We start from the raw sequence: 20350 nt of genomic DNA on the forward strand, positions 1-20350 counted from the left end.
TGAAAAGCCAAAAGCTGGACAATGTGAGAAAGCTTCTCAAGGATCAGTTGCTGAGAAGATTCTTAGAGATGAAGGGAAACATATACCCTGATTTGATTCGGGTATTCTACAACAACCTTAAGTTTGAAGGAAACAACCTTGTTTCTCATGTGAAAGGTGTAGACATGGAGATTACCCATGATGTGTGGGTTGCAGTAACTAGATTAAAGTATGTTGGTCTAAGGATTAATAAAGGAAATCTTGGTGTTGTGGAAGATTTCAACAAAGTCCAATATTATAAGAGCCGTTTGAATAATCAACAAGCCCAAGTGAGAACTTGTTTTGTTGGAGGCTTGAAGTTAGATGAAAGGGTGATTGCTCTTATTGTTACTTGGATTCTAACTCCAAGGGGGAGCAACCATTCTGTTTTAACATAAGAAGATCTTGTTTATATCTACTGCATCATGAAAAAGATCAAGATCAACTGGGTTCATATCATCAAAGAACATATGCAAAAATCCGTGAGGTTAAGTGACTACCACTATCCCTATGCTGTTTTAATCTTTAAATTCTTGCTATATTTTGAAGTGAGTCTTGAAGATGAGACCTCTGAGTTTGTTAAATCAACACAAGAAATGAATAATGGTTCTCTAAGCAAGATGGGATTCACCAAGATAAATGGAAGATGGGTGAGCAAAGATGGTGATCATGGTGGTTCATCAAGTGCTGCAGCTGCTGATTTTGATGAAGAAGATCAAGCTATTGATATGGATATCCACAATGAACAACAACCTGTAACTAACTTTGATGCTGGAACAAGTGCAGGACATCAAGGTGATGAGATTCCTTCTATGTCTTCTTTTGAAAGATACATGGTGAATAGGATTGATGGTTTTGCTGAAAATCAAAGAAATCTCCATGATCTTTGTGTGACCAATTTCCAGAGCATTGACAACAGATTCCAAAGCATGGACACTCGTTTTCTGACCCTGGATGAACAGATTAAAGTTGTTCAGAACCATATCTTTGAGCTGCAATATGGCAAGGATGACTGAAGAAAAGCAACCTATTGAATGCTCGAAACAACCGATTGTTTTTGCTCTGTACCAGTTTAAGTGCTATTTCTTTTAAAATTCTGTTTAATCTGGAACAATTTCTGTTTTATCTATTCATATAGTCTATTTGTGAAGACAAATAGGGGGAGATTTTATGCTATGTTGTCTTTAATTTTGAAAACTCTATCTGTTTAAGTGATTAATGTTTCTGTTGTTTTGATGTTGCTGGTTTTGGTTGATTTTGGTTGTTGGTTTTTCTGCTGTCTTGGTTAAGCAAAACACAAGTTTTTTTTTCTGCTCTAACCTGCTGCCATAGATGTTGTATATTGCTTAAACTTTGTCTTACAAGAACTGCTTCAGATTCAATCAAGTCCAACACAAGCAACCAGGGATTTGTCTTCATCAAGTAGGGGAGATTGTAGAATCAAGTGTGATCAAAACTTTGAAGAATCCAAATACTAACTTTTGATGGAAGGCTGAAGTTGCTAATGTGTTTTAGAGTAGGATCTGGGGTAGTTTATCTTTGTAATCCACTCTTTGTTGAATCTAAAGCTTAAGTGTTTTCAAATCTTTTAAGTTTAAAGTGTTTTTCAAACTAAGTGAAAAACAACCTGTTGTTTTGTCGAAACAACCGATTGTTTTATACTTAGGTGTTTTTGAAAAAGTTTGAAAACTGTTTTGGTTGGTTGACTCGCTCTCAAACCAAAACAACCGATTCACTCTTTCAATCCATTGCTTGTTTGAAAATTCTAACAGAATCAATTTTGTTAGTTAAGTGAGCTTCAAATGATTTTATAACCGAATACGCTCTTACTTTAAATGCTTTGACCATTGTTTGAATGCTATAAATAGTTTGTTTAAGTTTTATAACAAACAACAAGAAAGAAAAACAAATTTGAGTTTTTCAAAAAGAGTTTTCAAACATTTGAGTTTTCAAACATTTGAGTTTTCACTTTGAGCTTTAGTTATTCAAGAGAGAAGTGGAATAGGATTACATCTGTATTGATTTCAGTTGATTCTGTAACAAGTGTAATTCGTTCTGAAAACTTTGTGCATTCTGGTGTTGTAAAGCCAAGAAGGGTTGTGTGCTCTTGAGGTTGTCAAGGTCAACATTCTTGGTGTGTGTGCTGAGCCAAAGGAAGTGTGTTTCTTGAGGGGATCAAGGTCACTTCTTTGGTGGTGTGTGTATGTAATCTAGTTTTGATTACCTAGTGGATTCCCCGGTGGTTTCTGGGAAACTGGATGTAGCTCTTGGTTTAAGAGTGAACCAGTATAAACTGTTTGTGCATCTCTTTCTTCCTTAAACTCTTTAATTTCAGTTGCTGTTATTTTTACTGGTATAAACAACCGATTGTTTCTACGAAACAACCGATTGTTTTTCTGGTGCTTTACTGTTTTGAGCTTTGTTTCTTGACTAACTTAATTCCTAATCTGGTTTCTTGCAAATAATTTCATTCTAGCTTAAAAAGTTTGTGAAAACCCCCTTTAAACAATTCACCCCTTCTCTAGTTTAAAGCCATACATTCTAACAGAAAGTGTACCTAAAGAAAACCAAGAGAAACTCCCAAGAGTGTAGGAAAAGATGTGCTCACTCCACCCACCCATAGTAGAGATGTTAAATGCTTTAAATGTTATGGTAGAGGTCATGTTCAAGCCCAATGCACAAACCAAAGAACTAGGTTCTTAAGAGGGGTAGATGAATATAGTAACCATGATGATGAACCTAGTGGGAAGGAGAAGGAGAATAGTGAGGGAGCATATCCATGTGAGGGGGAGTCAATGATGATTGGAAGAACCCTCAATAATCAATCTAGCGTGAACCCAGAGACACAAAGAGAGAACATTTTTCATACAAGATGCAAAGTTTTAGAAAATGTTTGTTCTCTCATTGGGATAGTGGCTCTTGTTGCAATTGTTGTAGCGCTAGAATGGTTGAAAAGCTAAACCTACAATTAATACCTCATCCTAAACCTTACAAACTTCAATGGATCAATGAAGATGGGGAATTAACTGTAGACAAGCAAGTGAAAGTCGAGTTTTCTATGGGAAACTAAAAAGATAAAGTTTTATGTGATGTAGTTCCCATGGAAACTTGTCATATTTTGTTGGGTAGACCTAGCAATTTGATAAGAAAACTATGAACAATGGTCTAACCAATGAGATTACCTTCACCCACAAAGAAAAGAAGTTTATAATTTATCCTTTATCACATTCACAAGTGGTAAAAGATCAAGTACAAATGAAACAAAAGAGGGATGAAGAGAAAAAAAAAACAAAAATAGACAAACAAGAAAATTCCCTTAGGGAGCAAAAGGCGTGGGTGAAGAGTGTTCCTTCCCACAAGGTCATTCAACAAGAAGAAAGAATTGAAAACACATTTGAAAACATGTTTCTTGTTGAACAACCTTCAAGCCTTTTAATTTGTAAAGGAACACTTACATGCACTCCCACACTTGTTGAGACTTGTGTTCTACCTCCTCAAGTAAAGGAACTTTTAAAAGAATTTGATGATATATTCTGTAAGAAAGGCCCCATAGGACTTCCTCCTTTTAGACGTATAGAACATCAAATCGATTTAGTTCCAGGAGCTAGTCTACCCAATAGACCAGCTTATAGAACTAATCCTGAGAAAACTAAGGAGATAGAATCACAAGTACAAGATTTTTTGGAGAAGGGTTGGGTCAAAAGAGCTTAAGCCCTTGTGTTGTACCTGTCTTGTTGGTGCTAAAAAAAGATGGCAAATGGAGAATGTGTTGTGATTGTAGAGCCATCAATAACATCACCATCAAGTATAGATATCCAATTCCAAGACTAGATGACATGCTTGATGAATTGCGTGGGTCCATCATATTTTCTAAAATTGATCTTAAAAGTGGATATCACCAAATTCGAATTAAAGAGGGTGATGAGTGGAAAACCGCTTTTAAAACCAAATTTGGACTATATGAATGGTTAGTGATGCCTTTTGGTGTCACTAATGCACCTAGCACTTTCACGAGGCTCATGAATCATGTCTTAAGGGGTTGTATAGGTAAATACGTAGTAGTTTATTTTGATGACATATTATTCTATAGTCAAAGCCTATAAGACTACCTAAGACACCTTAGGGAAGTCCTCTTAGTGCTTAAAGTTAATAGTTTGTTTGCTAATAGTGATAAATGTACCTTTTGTGTTGATAGTGTAGTGTTTTTGGGTTTTATAGTTAACAAAAATGGGGTAATGTTGACCCCGAGAAAATCAAAGTCATCCAAGAATAGCCAACACCGTAAAATGTAGGAGATGTTAGGAGCTTCCATGGTCTAACAAGCTTTTATAGAAGATTTGTGCCTAACTTTTCAAATCTAGCTTCACCACTCAATGAGTTAGTGAAGAAGGACGCTCCATTTTGTAAGCCTTCAAGAGGCCAAAAGCTCAACTCACTAATGCACCCATTGTAGCTTTACCAAATTTTGCAAAAACTTTTGAGCTAGAGTGTGATGCATCGAGAGTAGGCATAGGTGCCGTATTGTTGCAAGGTGGACATCCAATTTCTTACTTTAGTGAAAAACATCATGGAGCCACCCTCAACTACCCCACCTATGATAAAAAGCTTTATGCACTTGTGAGGGCCTTAAAGAACTTGGGAGCACTATCTAGTTTCTAAGGAATTTGTCATTCATAGTGATCATGAGTCTTTAAAATATTTGAAAGGTCAACATAAGTTGAACAAACGCCATGCAAAATGGATGTAATTTCTTGAACAATTCCCTTATGTTATCAAATACAAGAAGGGTAGTACAAATATTGTGGTCGATGCTCTTTCAAGAAGACATGCCCTCTTTTCAAAACTTGGAGCCCAAATTCTTGGATTTGACAACATAATTGAACTTTACAAAGAATGCCTCATGGACTCTATACTCCTCTACCTTTTGCAAGTGCTCCATGGGAAGACATTAGCATGGATTTTATTCTAGGACTTCCTAGGACTGCAAGAGGTTTTGATTCCATTTTTGTGGTAGTGGATCGCTTTAGTAAACTTGGCACTAAACTACAATTTTCAACGTCTTGTCATCCTCAAACGGATGGCCAAACGGAAGTAGTCAATAGATCTCTTTCTACTATGCTTAGGGCGGTCATGAAGGGTAGCCATATTGAGTTTGCATACAATAGGGTAGCTCACAAGACTACTAATATTTCTCCATTTGAAGTTGTATATGGGTTTAATCCTCTTACTCCTTTAGATTTGTTGTCACTTCCTAATCCACATACCTTTGTGCATAAGGAAGAAGCTACAAAAGCTGAATTTGTTAAGAAAATGCATGAGAGGGTTAAATAACAAATACAACAACAAACTGAGAAATATATAAAACATAAAAATAAGGGGAAGCGAGAAATAATCTTTGAGGAATGAGACCTAGTTTGGCTTCATCTTAGGAAAGATAGGTTTCCGACTAAGAGAAAGTCCAAACTTAGTCCCTGCGGTGATGGACCTTTCCAAGTCCTCAAGAGAATAAATAACAATGCATATAAACTTGATTTACCTGCAGAGTATGGAGTACATGATACATTTAATGTCATTGATTTAACTCCTTTTATAGGTAACAATGAAGAAGAAGAAGCATTGAATTTGAGGACAAATCCTTTTCAAGAGGGAGGGGATGATGGAAGAGGCCTAAGCATAAGCCCACATGCAAGCCCACCAAGGAGTGGATTTGGGCCAACCACTAGAGTTATGGCCAAGAGGATCCAAGAAAACTGGAATGCTGCTACTGATGGTAGAGAAACCTTCTTATACATGTTCAAAATGCCATAACTCTTGTGTAGAGTAGACTTTAATTTCTTGTCAAAATTAGCATAGGAACTTTATTTGTAATTTTTCTTAGAATTAATTTTGGCACCTAAAACACCAACCTAGGTAAATTTAGGGTTTCTAAAAAACCTCTAAATTAACCAAGGTCGGTCTAGAAAGCCCATAGATGGGGTGAGCATACAACACTAGTCACACCTCTCCCATGTGCTTCATTAGGCGCTACTTTTGGGAGGGAATTCATTTGAATTTCCCTCCACTTTCATTTGAATTTTCAGCATTTTAAACATTATAAATAAGAAGGCTTGGCTCATGTAATTGCAAGATTAATCATAAAGTGAAATTGCTGCCAAATTTGTGTCAATTTGTCACTTTTGTCTACTTCCTCTCTAGGATAGGCAAGCTTAGTCTTCAACCTTCACCTTCCAAGGGAGCTGGCCGAACCACTCACCTTCCATACATTACAGGCACCTTCAAGGAGTCCACACCTTTTAGGAGATCCTTGCACGCCTCTTTCATAAGCTTTCGCCACCATCAATTCAAGTTTCATCAACATGAAGGCACTTCTTCCATCAGATTGGGGTTCATCTTTCTCATTCTTTTATATTTTGATGAACATGAAAATATTATGTCCTTTGATTGATATTGATGCCCGTATAAAAATAATTTATATCGACTCCTCGCATATAAAATTATTAATGCTTCCTAAATATCGATTTCTCACATATTTATAAAAATAACTTATCATTAAGATTATATGTTGATAGCAATTAACATTTCAAGTCTATTCCTAACACTCAAATATGTTAAGTATTATCGTTTAGGTCGGAACCCTAAAAATACTTTCCAGTCAAATTTAAGATTCTTGATTATGTAAACCAAGCATTTAGAAGAAAAACAATAATACCAATCATCAATCAAAATCAAAATATTAGGTTTAGATATCACATCAATACATAAGAGTTTGAACATATTACTCTCAATCCCAAAGGGTAGAGTTAGCCACAAATGATAACTATTACACGCAGGGATAGCAAGAAAAGAAGATCCAGGATGTTTCTCCTTGACGTCTGTCTCCTCTAATGTTTATCACACCTCCTATTCTCTCAATTGGGTTACAAGTCACTCAATGGTATTTTTCCCTCAATCTTGCACACTGGGGTTGTGCCTCAAGCCCCCTATTTAACCTAAATTGCTTGAGCTTAAGTGGATTGTCGCTCAAGCGAGCAAAATGTTGCCCAACCCAACTTCACTGGTGAGATGGCTCTTTTGCACATTTGGAAACTTTGGTGAGTGTTGATGCATTCCAACTTTCTCTTTTTAGCTTTGTATATTTCCCTTTTTCCCAATTATCTCTATTTTTCCTAGAATCCTGAAATTAAAATTAAAAATTGGGAATAAACCGTTTTTATTCAAATAAAAATCATAAAAGATGTAAAAAGGTATATAATCATAAATTAGGGATTATTTTATACTTATTTTAGCAATTAATACTCATAAGTACATATATTTTAATATGAAATATTACTTAAATTTGACACTTATCAATATGGAAGGCAAAAACTTACATTACTCCACTCTCTAGTAATGGGTTTTCCTCATAATCAGGGACATAAACATTTTGCTAAGTTTACCACCTCAATCACAAAGTATCACAAAAGTGCATAATGATATTACTTCTATTCACTTTTTAAGGAAATCATACCTCATCAAGGGTCATTCCTTTAAATATCCAACAAAGAAGTACCACCAACAATTTCAACTCATTCCTTCATAGACAAGTCAATGAACACATTAGTTAAAAAAATCACTATAGAAAAACTAATAAGTTTTATCTAAGTCTCTATCTTTCACAAACCTCTATTCTTATAGTAAACCTCTATTCTTATAGTAGACCTCTATTCTTATAGTAGAAAGGTTAAAGTTAAGTTAAAAAATAGATAAGTTTGTACATATATTATTGTTATATTTTACTGACCCGTATAACAAGCATTCAATTGTTGGAATATATGAACGTATAAAAATGTGATGTCAGTTTTACTTGTGCTTATGAATCAACATGCATGACTACTATTTTTATTTAAATTTAAATTTTTTACAATAAAGTTTAGAAACATAATCACGCAACTTCCATTTTATCATCTAAAACCACCACAAAATATTCTTTAAAACAAATAATATGTGCTCACATACATTTGTCGTCAGTAAAAATGCAGATCATGGTGTTTATGATGAAATCAATTGGTTACCAATGAGATTCTTCGAAGGAGGATAAATTTTCAATGCAATAGATGAATTGTAAACAGTTGAAGAAAATATTAAAGTTTATTATTACTAGTTTTTCTTTTATCTCATACTCAATTAGGGAACTTTTTGTATAAGGCATTTATCTCTTGTAACTTAATTATATTAAAGACTCATTACCCTATTCTTTTCCGTTGAGCTGATGGAACTGTGGCTCATGAATTCATCACTGACTTAAGAGACTTTAAGGTAGGCTCAAATCGTCATTTTGAATGTTTTCTCAACCAATTAGAATTACATAGGAAACTAGTTATAGAAAGTACTGTGCTAACTCAAATACTAATTAACGTTCATTAATTTCATAAAATAAATACCATCTTTTAAACTACCACAGTCATATTAATTCGAAATTGGTGCCCAAGTTTAAATGTAAGGATATTTTTTAAATAATAACATTAAATAAATTAAGATAATTGGAATTTGCTTATATTTAAAAGTCCTTTAAACATAATTAAAGGGAGTATTTAGCAAACCCAACCTACAAATTACAACATCAGACATGATCTTTGATACCACCTCAACTATTACTCCCTTAGTTCCTTTCTAGACTTCTTTTGGATAACCCAAGAAATGCAATATTTTTTTACTTGAATAAAAAAAATTATTTTCATTTCTATATCACTATAAATACGTATATGTAAACTAATTAAATATTAAATGAGAGATAAGAGTATAAATGGAAAAAAAAAATATTGCGTTGAATACCATTGGTTTTCAACAACATAGAATACCAACCTTTAATCCCTAATCAGTATTAAATTAACTTAATAAAAAATTATAATGAACTCTCTTTTGTATCATTCTCATTGTCGAAACATAAGCACACACCGTTTCTTTAAATCTATACCTTGCAAGCAAATGTGAACCCATTTCCTTTAAATAAAATCCTCATAAACAAAGACAAGTCAAACAAAAATGCAAGATATGAAAGAACTAATCAAATTGGCAACCTTTCTAAAATTGAAACATGCCAGCAATTCCATGGATAGAGACTCAACCTTGGATTCAGACAGGGAATCGTGGAGGCGAGGGATTTTGGGGGTTCTGATGGAACCAACACCGTGGTTAACCAAATTCAAAGGCTACATCACATGACTCTTATAAAAAACCCTCACATTCTTGTATGTCCCTTCGCACTCTTCTTGACATGCAACACCGTCATTCTTTTCTTCCCGAGATCAGTACAACAACATTCTGCCTCAGCTACTTGTTTCCGGAGCTTCGTGGTTGTCCCTTCCCCTTAACCCTTCGAGTCTTCTTCTTCTCCATTCTCTTGCTCCCCACACTCAACTCAACCCAACCTGAAAAGTAAATGAAAAAAAATTGAAAAGGAAAGATTAAGAAGAAGAAGAGAAAGAGTATGGTTGGTACATGATGGTGGTGGTGAGGTGGAAGGTGAAAATAGAAGGCGAAACAGAGAGGGAAAGAAGACAACGGGGTCGCTAAATTTTGAAAGAAGTCATACCTAAAAATAATGCTTTGAGTTGGAAGGAAATGAATACCTAGGGTTTACATTACATAACATAATTAAAAATAAAAAAGAGAAGTAAGAGCAAATAGAAAGTAACAAAATTAAAATTCTTTACTCCTGCTTATTTTTATTAAAAAGCACTTATGCTTAGTGTGTGCCTTTCTAGAAATTATACAAACTTCCACTAATAAATCTCTACTAAAATTATAAATATTTATAGTGCAAACCAATCCTTAACCTATCTTATTGTCTTGTCAATGTATGAAGGCTATGGCAATTTTTGACTTCAAACAGACTTCAACCTCCAGTAAGGAATTTGTAACACCCAAAACTAATGGAAAATGACGTCGCTTGTTGCATAAGTCTTAGACAATAGAGATAAGTTTCACATAGTAGTGCTCGTACGTCATTAACTTTTTCATTGGCTTTGTATAATAAATAGTATTACTATTCTCACGCAACGCTTCTATTATTAGGGTTGTTTGATTAGATCAAAATTATTGTTAGGATTTTTTCTTTAATCACACCTCTCTACTCCACCCCCTACACATAGACAAGATTTTGCATGTATATATCTTTAGTCAAATAGTTAAAATTTGAATCTTACACATAGTTATGTGTTGGGTTCTAAAAAATAATGAAGTAAGAAAACAAGAATAAGATTGAAGAAAACACTTTACTAATAACAGGTTTATACATAAATAACTTTTAGCAATTCAGTATCTTTACAAAGATCACAAGAACTCTATATATAAACCTTATGCATAAGGAGTAATAGAAGACCATTTAAAAACAAAATTGTTAAGATGGTCTAACTTGTCTCAACACTACTAGATAGTCTAACACCACTAGATGATTTTTAGTAGATGGTCTAGTAATGTTAAGACGAGTTAGACCGTCTAGTACATGTTTGTTATAAATGTCATAACGATTTTGTTTTTGAATAGTCTATATATAGAGTTCTTGTGTTCTTTATAAAGATACCAAATTCATGAGAGTTCTTTGTGTATATACATGTTATCAATAAAGTGTTTTATTCAATGTTGTTCTTACTTTCTTGTTTCGTTATTGATGAGAACCTAAGAATTAACATGTGGGAAGTGTTATACAAATAGAGGACTCATGTGGAGGAGGTTGTAATGCGTGAAGAGTCAGAAATCTCACATTCAGTGAAGACGAGTGAGGTGAGCAATATATAAGGAGAAAGTCCCACAAACCTAATGCCTTAAGGTTGTGTGTTGAAGATGTTGTCAAAGTCTCATGGTTAATGGCTCGGGACTCATCATCTCTTACACTACAAAAAGAAAAACCATTTTTACCCATGGTTGAAATCTGTAGGTAACAACAAAAGTGTGTAGGTAAATAGAATTTACATGCCACCCACAAAAAAAATTGTATGTAATATGGGTGTAGGTAATTTTCATATGGATGATCTGTCCATGGGTAATTCAAACCGTTAGTACTACCCATAAATCCTCTCTGTGGTACTACCCACGAAAACCTCTCCATGGGTATTACCCACTGAGTCCAATTCGTACAACATCCATGGAAAATTATCCACCGACTCTTATTCATGGGTGATATCTACGCTCACATTATCCACGAGTTGATCCATAGGTAAATTTCCCATGCATATAAATCCGTGGGTAAAAATTCTCATGCGTATAAATTTGTGGGTAAACCTCTAAATCAAATTTTATGGGTAAATTCATAGATAAATCCTATAGACATCAAAATGTATAAGTTACTTTGAATTATTTTACACAATGAAACATTCAAACATAATCCAAAAAAAATCCAACATATTCAAATTAAAAACAAGCTATCACCAATTGTATTGCACCTAAATTATTCAATACAATAATCAAACATCATGCAAAATAATAACTAATAATAAAATAAAACTCACATTTAATTTCAAGTTCAAACATAACATAATTGAAGTTTCATCATAAAGTAAGTCAAACATAACATAATTCAAAAGTGAAGTCAAGTTGAAATATAATCCACAATCCAAACAAACATGAAACATAATCCAAGATCCCAAACTTAAAGCTCCAAATAATCTGCATAATTAGGATCTCAGTGTCCAAACATCTTAATTTTGTTGTTGGTTGGGTGACTCATTTTCTTGTTGAATTGCACTACAAGAAAATTTGGTATTACATACAACACCAATCCCTAAGTAAAATACCAAATCCGTATGTAAGAGACCAAACCCATATGTAAAACATAGTTACATCCGGATTACATACAAAAAAAAATCGTATGTAAAATTGTCATTGGTAACTGTTATATACGATTTCAAAATACATATGTAATTACATAAAGATTTACCCATATATAATTACATACCGATTTATCGGTATGTAATTGTTTGTTAGATTTACATACGGATATTTATTAATAACTCACTTTTGTTCCAACTTTTTTAACCTTCTTTTATTTTCTCTAAACATTTTATGTTTTTACATCCCTAATCAAGATAAATATTAATAATATCTTAATCTAAACTCTTCTAAGTAACATGTATGCAAATCCATACACTTGAAGCAAAGTTTAAACAAATAACATCTATTTTTTAAATAAATATATAAAAAATATAAAGTGCAAACATTGATAAGTTTGTTTAGAGTAAGAAGTTTATTATTTTTATTTTTTTTATATTGGTGATCGGAAGGGGATGTATATTTTCATGTTAATACTATTTTTTTTCTGTCTAAAGAATACATAAATGAATTAAATAGATGAAGAGTATATTTTGTAAGATGAATAAATTAGTTAAAATGTTTAAATATTTTTCTTAATTTTATTAAATTATAAATTCTATTTACAAAAAATTGTTAGAGGAATCAATAATGAATATAAATTAAAAATAGAAAACAGAAATTAAATCATATATAATTTGAATAACATTAAAAACTAAAAAGTTTAAATTAAGTTTAATAAATAACAAAAATATAGTATAAACATTAATTATTTATTAAAAAATATTTATTGAGAAGTATAAAATAATATATCTACCAAATTTAAATAATAATTTTCTAAATTTAAGTAATTTAGTCATATCAAATCCTGTTACAATTAGTGTTATATAACTAATATATTATTTCATTTGATATATATAAATTATTTTTATATTTTATTTTTGAATATATTTAAAAATCAGCGTATTTTTGTTAAGATCATCATTTTCAGATTTTTTAATGCAAGAGTGGTCATTTTGAGAAGCAAGATATCCTTTCACAATAATTGATTTCTTTCTTTTCTATACACAATACTTATAATGCATTGTATGTGAGGAGATTTGTCTTAACCAATACTATTTTAGATACATGGAAAATATGCTTAATTTCTTAAACAATAATTAAAAAGTTAATAAAGTTAATATTATTATTATTATATATATATTAGGGAATTATATATTATAAATATTATACTTATATTTTATTGAATAAATAATATTGTATGTACATATATTCATGTGTAATATTATCATATTAGATTCAAATTGTACAAAAATAATAATTATAATTACAACTAATTTCCTTACACTCCCATAAACTTTTCTATCCTTCATCTTTTAATTCCTTTTCCATCACACCTTTTATTTTCTTTTTGGTGCTGTTATTTTGTATCTTTTCCATTCGGTCTTCTTCATCTTAATTGTTTCCTTTTATGCTCTTTCAATTATGCAATCATTATCATCACAATCATATATTGTGTTTTTCCTTTTACCCAATAGAGGTGAACATTCACACTTACTTAACCACTTGGTTAAGTTTGTGTCCAATGGAGAGCTTATTTGGGTCTCACACCATAATTGTTAAAATCCAAAATCATAAACAAAGTGTCATAATAAAATAGGCAACTCTAAAATCAACTCACATCAGTTAGTCCTAGAAGATTGATCATTATGGTCACTTAGAACTTGCTCCCCCTTAACCATCATGGTCCTTTTGTTTGGACAACTAGCAGCTATGTACCCAAAACCTAAACATTTAAAAAATTTGGTACTTGAGGTTTTGGATGGCGATTTAGTCCTAGAAGGAGAATAATTTTTAAAAGTTTGTGGGTGGATTCTTTAGAGGAGTTGGAAGGATTATCTTGTTTTGAAATTTTATTTTTACCCTTCCAAGATGAGTCATAGAATTCATCATTACGAGTATGTTTGAAATATGTTTTCTTAAAAAGTTGCGATTCAACCTTGTGACTAGGTGAACCAATTTTTCCAAAGATGTATACTTATAAAGTTTTACAACATTTTGAATTTCTCTTCTTAATCCACTCACAAATCTAGCAACCTTTTACTCTTCAATTTCATGCATATTAATCCTGGTCAAAGTTACTTCTAAAATCTTTGAACTATTCATCTACACTCCTAGGTCCTTGATGAAGCCATTGGAGCTTCAAAAAAAGTTCCTTCCTATAGTAAGGAGGAAAAACTGAGCGCGCATGTATTCTTTTAAATCATACCAAGAGACCACAACTGACCTCTTGTTCAAACCAATGTCCATTAGAACTTGATGGCACCCCTGCATGGCATAATCTACGAATTCTAGGAAAGCTAACTTGACATTTTGGTCATCTTCGACCTCATACACATTAAATATTTGTTCTACTTTATCTTCTCATCCTAAATATACATTTGGGTCACTATCCCCACTAAAACTAGGTAACTTTACAAAAGGAAAAGAAGGCTTTGGTGGTGGGTGTTGATGGAACCTCTCTTCAAAGTTATGCATTCTCCAATCTTGGTCTTCTTCTTGACTCCCATAGCGCGTGTAGCTTCTAGAGGCTCTTCTCGGTTCTCGTCTCCTTTCTTTAGTTTGTCTCTCTTGAGCCGCTTCTAATCTTTGCAACCTTTCCACTAATTGCCTCATCTCCTCTTCTTTTGGGCCAAATTCCTCTTGGTGTCCGCAAGCTCTCCCAAAAGATATGCCTTTTGAGGAGATTGACTTTGAAGATCCTCCTGAAGAAAAATGAGCCATAATTTGCACAAAAAGGAAACAAACAATTCGTGAAAAATAACAATGTTATCCACTCCTCACTTGTATCACTTGGCTATTTAGTAAAGGAGGGAAGAATTGTAATGCACTCAAGAAAGATTTTCACTCTAAAAACAAAGGTCTACACTTCGTAGCAACACCTCAAGTGAAAGACGATAAAGCTCTTACACTTACTTACTTGAATTCTTTGTTTGGAACTAAATCAACTTCTACTCAAACAAATTTCTAGTTGTTTTTAGTTATTCACAATTAAAAAAAAAATAATTATAAAGGATTTAAAGACTCCTAGAACACTAAGAACATAAGACTTAAGCAAATGATGTAAGGAAAAAAATTCAAAACCATAATTTTTAAATGCTTAATGAATAAAATGCAGAATTCTAAATGACATGAATTTAAAGGCGGAAAAGAAAGGTGTTGAATGGTAAAGCGGAAATTGAATTTCTTAATGGTAAAGCGGAAATTGAATTTCTTAAAGGTAAAAGAAAAATTTAAAATGTGTTGGAATTTTAAGGGCATAATATCAAATCAAAGCAAATAAGCACAAAATAACCACGTCCTGAATACCACATGATGTGAGTTGATTTTAGGATTGCACATTTTATTGATTTCACTTTTGTTTATGATTGTTGAGATTAGAAATTATGGTGAGAACCTTAAGAAGATTCCCACTGGACACGAACTTAACCAAGTGGTTAAGTAAGTGTAAAGGTTCACTTCAAAAGGGAAAAGAGAAAAAGACAATAATATGGTGTAGATGATGCCAAAAAGGTCAGAAATTAAGATAACAAGATAAAGACAACCAACAATTTAAAGATAACATAAATGAACATAGAGGAAAGGGAATGGAAGGCGCAAAAGGAAATTAAAAAAGGGAAGAGATTAAGAGATCTTATGGGAAGAAATGAAGTCACGCCACTTAGAGCATAGGGACTCCAAGATGAGTGATGCAAGAGCCGTCACTTGAGATATTACCCACCCAAGATAAGACCCAACATGAGCTCACAAGTTTCACAAAATCACTCCTGCAAAGTTTCTTTACTATTCAATATCAAGTGTCAATACATGGAGGAAGACACCCTTTATATAGGAAGGAGTGACTTGGAGGACAAGATGAGTGAAGGGTAGAAAAGGAAGGGGAGAGGGGTTGCCTAGGGTGTTGACCATGGTCAAAATTGCACCTTAGGCATAACTTCTAGAAGTTAGGTTAAAACCCTAATTTTAGGTGCAAGTGTCATGAAAATTGGACTTGGAACAAGCCTATTTCTAAGTACACTCTTATTTGTGCTAAGTAAACCTACTCTAGCTTAATCTTCTATTTGGATCCCTAAAGTGAGCCTAATTTATATACAAACATTTTGTCTTGTAAGAAGACCAAAAGAAAGAATATTTGATGCTCTGGTTTATGCCCAATTCTTCTTCTGCCGAGGTCATTCTTCCGACATTTGGTGGGGCCTGTCTTGGATGTTGAGATGAATTATCAAAGTGTGAAGTGTCTCTTGTGTCCTTGGTCATCTTCTTGTCTATTTGGGTTGTACCATAGGTGTTGTGTGTTCTTGAGGGGTTTAATATCAACATTCTTAGTGTATTTTGTAATCTATTTTTTATTGCATTGTGAATTCTCTATGGTTAACTGGGGACTAGATGTAGCTCTTGGTTAAAAGTGAACCAGTATAAACCTCTTTGTGTGAATCTTTCTATCACTTCTCTTATACACTATTTTTAACATTGGTCATTATTTTCTGGTAAACAACCTGTTGTTTCGAGAAAACAACTGGTTGATTTTTTATAAAGAACTTTAAAACTGAACTTTTATCCAGTTGAACAAAAAATCAATTGGTTGATTTTTCAGAACTTTTCATTCTACTTCCAATATTTGCGAAAATGTTGTGAAAACAATTCACCACCTCTCTTGTTTTGGCCACACATTCTAATAGTAAGAGGTTGTTAAATAACATAGTTATATTAGAAGACAATGTTGAACAAGGTGCTTTGATGTCTCCAAATCCAAGTGGAATGCTTAAAGACCTTGTTGTTGGTTGTGTGTGTGTTGTCTAGTAGTCTTTGAATTGTTAATTCACTCTTTAAGATGATCCAAGGTTAATTGAATCTTAATCTTTTTGAAAAGATGATTTTTTTTAAAAGAGTGTGAAATTTCAACCTGTTGAAATGTCTAATCAACTGGTTGTTTGACACTAAGTGGTTTTTATAATGAATTGGAAAAGCATATATTTATTTTGGCTTTGCTGTCAAACAGATTCAACCGGTTGTTTCGAGAAATCAACTGGTTTTTTTTTCTGAAAACCTTAACAAAATTTTGTTAAGTAGTTCCAATCTGTTTTAAATGATTCCAACAACTTTTGGTTCTTGATTCAACTATTTTAACCTCTTGATTGGAGTGTAAAAAGGTTGTTTTACACTAATATGCAAAAACTAAGAAAGAAAGATTAATCAAAAATAGTTTTCAAGATTTCAAAAAGCTTTTGGATCATCTCAATGGTGGAATAGGATCGGGTCTTGTAATTCTTCTTTTAATCTTTGATTTACCCAGGTGTATTCTATTGCCTTCTTCCTTGAACATTGTATTTATGTGTGTTCTAGTGTGTTGCAATTTCATAAGGTGTTTCTGGAAACTGTGTGGTTTGCCAAAAGTGGTGTTCTTAAAGGGTTCAAGATCGTCACTTTTGGTGTGTGATTTGTAATCTAGGTTTGATTACATAGTGAATTCTCAGTGGTTAGCTGAGGTTTGGATGTAGCTCTTGGTTAAGAGTGAACTAGTATAAACATCTTTTGTGAATCTCTCTATCCTTACACTCATTAAACTATTATAATTTTTTTTCAAATCTACTGGTATAAACAACCAGTTGTTTCATGAAAACAACTGGTTGATTTTCTGGAATCAAACTTAAAACAATTTTCTATTGGTTGAACAAATTTTCAACTGATTAATTCTTCTTAACTTTTCACTCTACCTTCAATACTTGCGAAAATCTTTCAAAAACAATTCACCCCCTCTTGTGTAAGGCCTCTAATTCTAACATACAACACACAAATTAGGTTTTAGAATTGAATATAATATATTTGAAAACAAATTTTTGTTTTTCACCTTATGTATTCAGGGGTTCATCATTCATCATCGAGTGTTGGTGATTTTGGACAAGACAATAGGTATAACTTAACCTAGCCTGCTTGAACAAACAAATCATTTATATTTATTATGTTTTCTATTTTTATCTATCAGTTCTTCAACTTTTTGACTTTTGTGTTTGCATTAGTACATATTTTTCATTTAATTCCTTCGCTTTAAAGTTTATATGTAGTTTTGAGTCAAGTATTACAAATTTACTTATTTTACTTCAATGTTGGAAGTACATTTGAAGTCTTGAGCATGTAAAAAATGTTTGTCTTGCTTGATCATGATTGTATGTTGTTCGTGTTTGCTAAAAACCTTGTATTGAATTCAAGCTTGAGGTAGTTAATCCAACTTAGTTGGCAACTTTCCCCATTTGTTTGGAAGCTTAGAAATTTATGTGTAGTTAGTAACTCAACATCAAATAACATAAATAGAAATTCATCCTTTATAAATATTGCAAAAATAAAATGGAATGTTAACTAAAAGTTCCTTTGTAATAAAGTTATAAAACATAGTGGTTTGCAAATCAAATTAAAAAAGTTTAGGTTGTCTGAATGAATATTTTGAACATTTAACCATATTTCAACTATCCTAATTTCAATTTGATTGGATAAATATCTTATAGTCGATTTTGCTAAATAATGTTTCACATCTTAACTGTTGATTCATTTCACTACACTTGTGAAGTAATATTTATAACCACAACGATAATAAAGCATGACAACATATGAACTTGGTCACTTATCTATGTCAAACAAATTATAGCAAGAGAAACCAATGAATGCTTCTTAATCTTAAAATTAGTAGAAAAACATCATGTAAATATTCTAGTACAGGAAGGATAAAGGATCATAGGAAATAAAAAGCGTTTAACAGGCTTTAATGGTTAGGGTTGAGTTGCAACATCCTTGAGCCTGCTTATGGAAATAGGTTTTTGACCTTATTATCTTGTTTAGGTAACCATAACCCTTTTGTGTATTTTGGTTTTACATTTTATAGTGGTTGATTTTCCATTTTATAGTGGTTTTACATTTTATAATGGTTTTACTAAATTTCTTAACTGAAAAATCATTAAAAAAAGAAGTAATGTTAGTCAAATTTCAACAAAACTGTGCAACAGCTACACTATCTATATTATTGTTTTCCACCCTTTTTTTTGTTCTCTCTATCAAACCTCTTCCATTTTTACTTAGCTTAGCTTCCTCCATATACAAATCAAACACAAAATACTCTTTTAAATCTTGTGTACCCACAAACTTATGTGAATCCTTCACTCACTCTTCTTTTCCTCTTTGTGGAGTATGTGTCACAATGCTCTCTTCATACAGTTTTCCAACCTTCACTATAATTGCTACATAACTATGTCACTAAATTTCTTTAACATCTTCATTTCCTCACTATCTATAAACAATCACTACAAAAGAAATGTATAAAGTGGCGGTTTTAATATGGTGGTTATTAATAACCGCCACAATCTACCGTATAATATGACATTTTAGTAACCGCCACAATGATCCTTTAGAATATGTCATTTTTAACTGCCACAATTATCCTTTAGAATAAAATTCCCGCGTTTGCTTTCCCTCCTACACCGTTCCTCTTATATTTTAATTTTTTTTTTTTTTAAATTTGTTGGACATATTCTAGAGTTATGGTTAAAGAGGGGTCAAGAGGACACATTCTACATGTCATAAACTCTAGTGTAGAATAGTTTTTACTTTTTTGTCAAAGTAGCGTAGTTTAAATTCTTTTTGTAATTGTGTTGAAACATGCAAAGTGGCACCTTGAAGGCTAAACCTAAGTTTAATTAGAATTTCCTAATTAAACTAAGGTTCGGCCCACACCTAGGTATAATGGGGCGTAAGTTCTAGACCATTTCACACTTGGAAGGATTCTAGAACCTACCTTCACATGAGCTGAAATTTAGGCGCCAATTACACATGTGTCAACCATTTGAATTCCCTTCTCTTTTTTCTTTATAAGTCCGACCTCCAAAGTACTATATAAGGAGTGCCTTGGCTACTGTTTTTAAAAGATTAATTCATTAGTGAAATGCTGCCAATTTTGTGCCATTCTCACTCTTTGCCTAAACTCTCTTAGGATTAGGCTATTAATCTTCCGAAATTCCACCTTCAAGAGTAGGCCTCACCTCTCTCAAACCACATTTCTCATGTACCTCCAAGGCTATCATCACTCTTAGGAGAGCCTTGTTCTGCTACCAATCCATGGAGCTTCCGCATTCATCAACAAAAACCGCAAGAAAGGTGACACAAATCCATCATTTGGTATCATGAGCTATAGTTCTACAAGAGCTAAGTGTCTTCTTTCATTTTTATGTTTGTGTTCTTCTTATTTCCGTGTTGTTCTTCACTTCTTCATGTTGTCTTGCTGCTTTTGCTTTTTAATTTGATTTAGGTGCTGTTTGAAGCAATTCAAGTGCAAAATGTTCAAATTGTTCTTGAGCTTCTTATTTTCATATTTTGTGTAGGAATCTATATAGAATTGTGTTTCTGTTTTGATTTTAGGTTGTTTGAGTCTTGTTTGGAATTCTATCCGGTTCATTATATGTGTCTTGAGTCATTTTATTTTCTGAATCCTATTATGTTTTGTTTA

This window comes from Phaseolus vulgaris, chromosome 10, assembly GCF_000499845.2.
Source record: "Phaseolus vulgaris cultivar G19833 chromosome 10, P. vulgaris v2.0, whole genome shotgun sequence".
In the NCBI taxonomy this organism is placed as follows: Eukaryota; Viridiplantae; Streptophyta; class Magnoliopsida; order Fabales; family Fabaceae; genus Phaseolus; species Phaseolus vulgaris.